General features: G+C 58.1%; 1 long non-coding RNA gene across 1 annotated transcript; it reads right to left on the reverse strand.

Moving 5' to 3' along the window:
- Positions 1 to 133: 133 nt before the first annotated feature.
- On the reverse strand, positions 134 to 6,633 carry LOC109364304. The gene is made up of 2 exons (XR_002110300.2): positions 4,751 to 6,633; positions 134 to 3,090 (listed from the first exon to the last, which is right to left on the reverse strand). It is a non-coding gene; the product is annotated as an uncharacterized LOC109364304 (long non-coding RNA).
- Positions 6,634 to 6,639: the final 6 nt, after the last annotated feature.

Consider the following 6,639-nt stretch of genomic DNA (forward strand, 5'->3'; position numbering starts at 1 on the left):
AGGGGGCACCCATGGGTGCCACTGCCCCGGTCTGGCCATGGAAATGACAGGGGATGGGAAGAGCGGCCTGACCCAGATTCCCCTCCAGCCTGATCCCTCAGTGAAGTCATAATCCTCAGAAGGCTTCTGGGCCTTTTTTTTTTTTTAAATACATCCCTGCAAGTTGCCACGGAAACGACGGCGATGCTATAATTTCAGCGTTACAGACTTCAGTGTGAGAACGGTTGGGAGAAGAAGGCTGAAAATGCAGATGAGCCACGTTGGGGACCTATGGTGGAGAAAAGTAAAACACAAGCAGCACCCACAGCAGCACCCAGGACTCATTTGGGCAGCCAGGAGGGCGACGAGGTCTCCCAACCCTTGGGGTTTGCTGTGCTCCCACTGCTCCGCGTCGCTCTGCCCGCATCGGGGTTGCGGGTGGGATCCCATCCCAATGGGATTCAGGGTGGGAGCGCACATGGCTGCTGCTCCCTGCCTCCAGGGATGCCCATGGATGCTCCCAGCTCTGGTCTCAAGGACCTCCTGGGCTGCTGGGGGTGAGCTGGAGGGTGTCGGGATGACCCTGGAGCACCAAACGCTGCTGCTGCACAGGAATGAAGCGAATCCCACCAGCACGCATCACAAACCAGCTCCCTTCCTGCACCCCTTCCCAACCCACGGTGATGCAAAATTGCCAAAATAATCAAAATCAAAACAAGATGGCAGACAAACAGCTCTGTGCAAACACTGCCTAATGGGCCATGACCTGTAAGCAGGTCCCAGGGGGAGCCAGAAAGCCCTGGGGACCCACAGGGTGCACGTGGCACTGGGTCCCCACGTTGGAAAAATCCCAGCAGGGATGTCAGAATGTGACCCTGGTGCACGGCACGGCACCCTGCAGCACCCATCCCCCGGTGCACGGCACCCTGCAGCACCCATCCCCTGCAACACCCTGGTTCATGCATGGCACCTCTTGCTGCATGACACCCTGCAACACTCCGGTGTAGTGCAAGGCACCCTGCAGTGCCCCATTTCTGGTGCGGAGTTCCAGGCTGGGAGCAGAGCCACAGAAGGATGCACACAACCTCTCAGAACATTTGATTTCAGTCCCCAAACAGGAGCCAAACCCCAAAGCTCTCGCATCCAACTTAGCAAGACCGGAGCCACCAGGATTCCTTCCTGCAGTGCCCAGAGCTCCGTATTAACCACAGCAGTATTTATCTGAGCAAAACTCAAAACAAATCTGCGTTTGCAGGACAAAAAAAGCCCCCCATTCCTCCCTGTGCTCGTGCATAGGTTCACACTGTGGGTGCGTGCAAAGCAGCCCTGCTCCCTCCTCCACCAAAACTCCCACAGGTCACACGAGTGGACAGAGAGCTCGAAAGGATGACAGGAGAACATCCCCAAGCGTGGGCAGCTCCTCTGCCCTTCGCACCTTTACAAGTGGGGCTCTTCTGATGGAGCAGCCCTCTGCATCCCAGATGCTGAGGAGACCCAACACACCGCCTGCACCAGCACAGGGTGGGGGGGATGCTTACAAAGCTCTCTGCACCTCCTGCATCGGGGTGACTTCAGCATCCCCCCCCCATACAAACCCCCATTCCACGCATGGAATCCCGTCGCCGTTGGCCACAGGGATTGAGAGGAGCAGAGCATGGCCAACGCTTTCTGCTTCCACTCCCAACGCTCTGATTTGGTCTCTTACTCTTTGCTCCCGCAGCCAACGCTGCCATTGGGAGCTGTGGGGATGTCCAAGCATCCCTCCCTCACCGGCTCCTGCAGCCCAGCACAGCGCCGTGCCCCAGCGATGCCATTTTGGTGACCAAACCCCCTGTGGCAACACAGCATGGCACAGAATCACAGAACCACCAAGGTTGGAAGAGAGCCTTCAACATCATCGAGTCCAACCAACCCATCTCCTGGCTCCCACCGCTGCACTGCGTCCCTCAGCGCTGCAGCAGAGAAGGAAGCCGTAGCGGTTAGAAAGCACTGCTCCCCATCCCAGGATGGAATCCACACCTCTCCATGTGCAACCACTGCCGAGGAGACCCAACACACCGCCTGCACCAGCACAGGGTGGGGGGGATGCTTACAAGGGGTGACTTCAGCATCCCCCCCATACAAACCCCCAGCAAGGATGGGGTCGTGCCAAGCCCTGCCTCACCAACGCCGCCCTGAAGACAGATGCTTCTCTCCCCCTGCAGTAAAAATGCCAGTTCTATCGAGAGGCTTGCTGAAGGGAGCAAGACGCAGCATACCAGCCACCAGCTGCTGCAGGAAGAGCCTTGGCTGCCTTCACAACCAGGATCTCGCTCCGACCATTTGTTCTGCTTCTATTTTAGCAAACGCGAGGGCTCGGAGCCGCGCAGCTCCCGGCTGCGTTCTGCACAGGGATGGGGGTCTTTTGGAACAAGAAAACGAGCAGAGAGGTGCAGTGCATGGGAGGGGGGCAGGGGCTGCTCGGTGACCCAGCAGGGCGCAGGAGATGGGCAGCCCCGCAGCCCCGCTCGTCGCATTGCCCACAAGCACAACCCGATGAGGACGAGGCTTCAGCTGCCGAATTTGGGTCCATAGGAGGCCACGGCTGCTGCTCACCAGCAAAGCACAGCAAGCTTTGCTGCAAGATAGCAAAGCACCACTCGCTCGCTTGCCAAATCTCCTGTAGCACTTCTCACAAGGGCAGGAATCCCTCTCTACGGAGCCCTGCTGCATTCCGGGCAGGACGAGGCCACCCTGAGGCTCTCATGGCGTGGAGGCTGTAGAGGTTCCAACCACAGCCCCACATCATTCCCATTCCACTCCACCCCACCAGCAATGCATTGCCACGGGTGCAGAACCAGAGCATCGCCGAGGCAGAAGAACGCATCCATTTGGTTATTTTGCTTTTTTTCTTCCTTTCATTTTCCTTCCTCCCTCAGTGGAAACGACGGATTTCTCGACAAGCCCTGCTCTGCCAACCCCACGCATCTTTACCTCGTTGGTGGAACGCCCTCCGTGAGTGCTCCATGTCTGTTTTGTGAAGAACACCACTCAGAACGATCCCCACTGTCCCCAGCGGAGCGTGTTCCTGGGTATTCGCTTCTGCAGCGCCTCACGAGTTTGCCCTGAAATCTTCCATTGATGGGGGGGGGGAGGAAAAAAAAAAAAAGCCACTTTAAAAAAATACAAAGCCAGATTTTCACCTTAAAAAAATTTAAAAAAATAAATAAAATAAAAATGATGGGATGAAACAATGGAAGGGGAAAAAAAAAAAAAAAAAAGTTGCCTTGTTCCAAAAGCCACTTGTGCTTAAAAAAGGGAGATGAAAAGTTTCAAGTGGGGTTATTTGTGAGCCCAACGGGAACAGATAACTGCACCTACTGCCCCTTATCACCCCACTCTGCCCCACTGATCCTTATTGCCCCCACTGCTCCTTATTGTCCCTATCGATCCCTAATGCCCCACTCTGCTCCTCCTGCTCCTCTCTGCCCCACTGATCCTCACTGCCCCACTGTTCTTATTGCCCCTATTGATCCTCACTGCCCCTTATTGTCCATTGATCCTTATTGCCCCTACTGCCCCACTCTGCCCCACTGTTCTTATTGCCCCTATTGATCCTCACTGCCCCTTATTGTCCATTGATCCTTATTGCCCCTACTGCCCCACATTGCCCCTTATTGTCCCTATCGATCCCTAACGCCCCGCTCTGCTCCTCCTGCTCCTCTCTGCCCCACTGATCCTCACCGCCCCACTGTTCTTATTGCCCCTATTGATCCTCACTGCCCCTATTGTCCATTGATCCTTATTGCCCCTACTGCCCCACACTGCCCCTTATTGTCCCTATCGATCCCTAATGCCCCGCTCTGCTCCTCCGGCTCCTCTCTGCCCCACTGATCCTCACCGCCCCACTGTTCTTATTGCCCCTATTGATCCTCACTGCCCCTATTGTCCATTGATCCCTACTGCCCCTACTGCCCCACACTGCCCCTACTGCTCCTTATTGTCCCTACTGACCCCTAATGCCCCACTCTGCTCTTCCTGCTCCTCTCTGCCCCACTGATCCTCACTGCCCCTATTGCTCCATTGATCCTTATTGCCCCTACTGCCCCACTCTGCCCCTACTGCTCCTTATTGTCCCTATTGATCCCTACTGCCCCACACTGCCCCTACTGCTCCTTATTGTCCCTACTGACCCCTAATGCCCCACTCTGCTCCTCCTGCTCCTCTCTGCCCCACTGATCCTCACTGCCCCTATTGCTCCATTGATCCTTATTGCCCCTACTGCCCCACTCTTCCCCTACAGCCCCTCTCTGCCCCTTCTGCTCCTTACTGCCCCTCCTGCTCCACTCTGCCTCATTGCTCCTTATTGCCCCCGTTGCCTCTTAGACCCCCGGTGCTGGGGCAGCTCCAAGCAGCTGAGCAGGACCCAGTGCTGCCCTCTGGCCCAAGGTGAGAGCTGTTCAACGAAAGCAAAGGGAGCCGGGAACACGGGTGCCGTGCAACCTGGAGACAGCGACGCTCTCCAGCACCAAGGAGCTCGAGGAAAACGAGCGTTTAATTGCATGTTGCAATGAGAACACGTGCGTGCAACACGCAGCTGAGCAGTGGCACAGGGGGCCCGGCAGCTCCAACGGCTCTGGGTGCACACAGACCCCTCCCAGCCCCTTTGGCAAAGGTGCAAAACGGTAAGAGTTTGCCCCATGCAAACTTTGGAGGCCCCCACAGTTCCCAAAGAGAAAGCAAAGCTGCGGGACGAATCCCTGCAAGGTGCTTTTCCACGAGCGTTGCAAACCTTTCACCCCACGCCGGCGCATTCGGTGTCGAAGCGCTGCGTTGCTGCCGTGCCTTTCTTTTCCCGTGGTGGGGAGTGACACCAGGAGCGAGGGCAGGAGAAAGGAGAGAAAAAACTGTGAGCAAACAGAGGCAAAGCGCGAGATGAAAAGCGACAGCTCTGCGAAGGCAGCGGTTGCCGGCAGGCAGGCGGCTTGATCCATCTTGAAAGCAAAAGCAAACTGCTGCTCAGCCGAGGCGCAGGGAGAACCTCGAGGTCCTTCCGGCGCTGCCTGAGCTCCGATCAAACAAAACGATTAACAAATTTCAGCCCTCGATTGAAAGTTTCGCTAATGAGAAGGAAAAAAGGTAAGGAAACCTGAGAGGCGCAGCACAAGGAGGAAGAGCACAAAACGGCACCAGTGGGGGACGAGGGAACGACCCCCTTTTGGAACAGGGAGGCACGGGGTACCAACCCAACCTACGGCACCCAGCCATCACCCTTGCCCTGCAGTGACTCACTGCAGCCATGCTCTGCTCAGGGCCATCACCTGCCACCCCGTCACCTCTGTGCCACGGCCAGCTCAGCCCCAAGGAACTGCAAAACAGCCACAGAGTCCCCGGGGCTGGAGAGCCTGCAGATGGGACAGCGCTGGGGTGAGGCGTGGGGGTATTTTTTAGCTCTGGTTGCAGATGGGGAAGTCCAGCACAGCCTGTACACTCGGGGCATCCGCGTCAGCTCGGCGCATCTCGGGTATGGTGGGGGCTCAAGGGATGCCCTGGAGTGCTGTACAGCATCGCCACGTCCTACTGGGAGGTGGGCAGCACACAGCCCCTTCCTCCCGGACACAGGGCAGAACAAAACATCACAGCAAAACCTATGGGACACGGGTGGCGTCGTGCATCAGGTCCCTACCGCCCGTGGGTGCGCTGCAGGCAGAGAGCAAGCCAGAAAAGAGCAAACTTCCCAGCGCTGCACGCTTGCGGGTTTAAATAGGTTGCAAAGGGCCGTGCTGGTGGCACAGCTGTCCCCACGCCACCCCACAGCCCCAGGTGAGCACTGGGAGCATTATCCCCACGTGCCCTGGGGACCACAGCTGGCTGAGGATGCCAGCTCAAACTCCCGCTCCCCATCCGACACTTTGGGCTTTGTTCTCCTTTGCACAAAGATGCTTTTAGGCGGCCCCGGCAGCACGGAGGGACCTCGGTGTGGCTGTGCTTTATGACCATATTTAGGCTCCTTTACGTCGCCAGAGTTGCAGGAAAAGGGGCCGGGGCGCAAATGAGAATCAGACCCCACTTGTTTCACTTGGCAGAGCCCCCGTTAGGCCACGCCGGCACCGCACGTCCCCACCCTGCCCGACGCTGGGACGCAGCCAGCAGCGAGGAGGGGACACCGACCCCAGCACAGCACCAAGGGCTCGTCCCAAGGTCACGCAGTGACAAAGCCCGGCTCACCAAGAGCCCAAGCCCGGACCTAACTGGAGCCGCAGGGCAGAACCCACCAGCGCCGTGCCCCAAATGCCTCAACCCCACTCAATCACTGCGTCCTTCTGCACCGTGCCGGAGGTGCCACCGAAATTGGAGCCCCGTGTTCCCCGAGCAGAGCCACCCCGGGGGCACAGAGCACCTGCTTGAAGCCCGGCACAAGTGTGGGATGCCTCAGCCCCGGTGAAAGCACGACAACTGCGGGAGCTGAAGGGCACGGGGAGGGGAGGGAGAGCCGCCAGGCACTTCCAGAGGTCCACGACCTTCAGAAGCTCCCAATGGGGGGAGGGGGGAGCGCTCCCCAGGGCACCCCGGGGTGAGGCTGTGGGCAGCAGGGAAGGCAAGGATATATTGAGAACGGAGCTTACCTGCACCCGAAGTGCTGCTCCTCGCCTGGAGGAGGGGAGCGGGCGGGTGGCAGCG

Source organism: Meleagris gallopavo, unplaced genomic scaffold (genome assembly GCF_000146605.3).
Source record: "Meleagris gallopavo isolate NT-WF06-2002-E0010 breed Aviagen turkey brand Nicholas breeding stock unplaced genomic scaffold, Turkey_5.1 ChrUn_random_7180001842681, whole genome shotgun sequence".
In the NCBI taxonomy this organism is placed as follows: domain Eukaryota; kingdom Metazoa; phylum Chordata; class Aves; order Galliformes; family Phasianidae; genus Meleagris; species Meleagris gallopavo.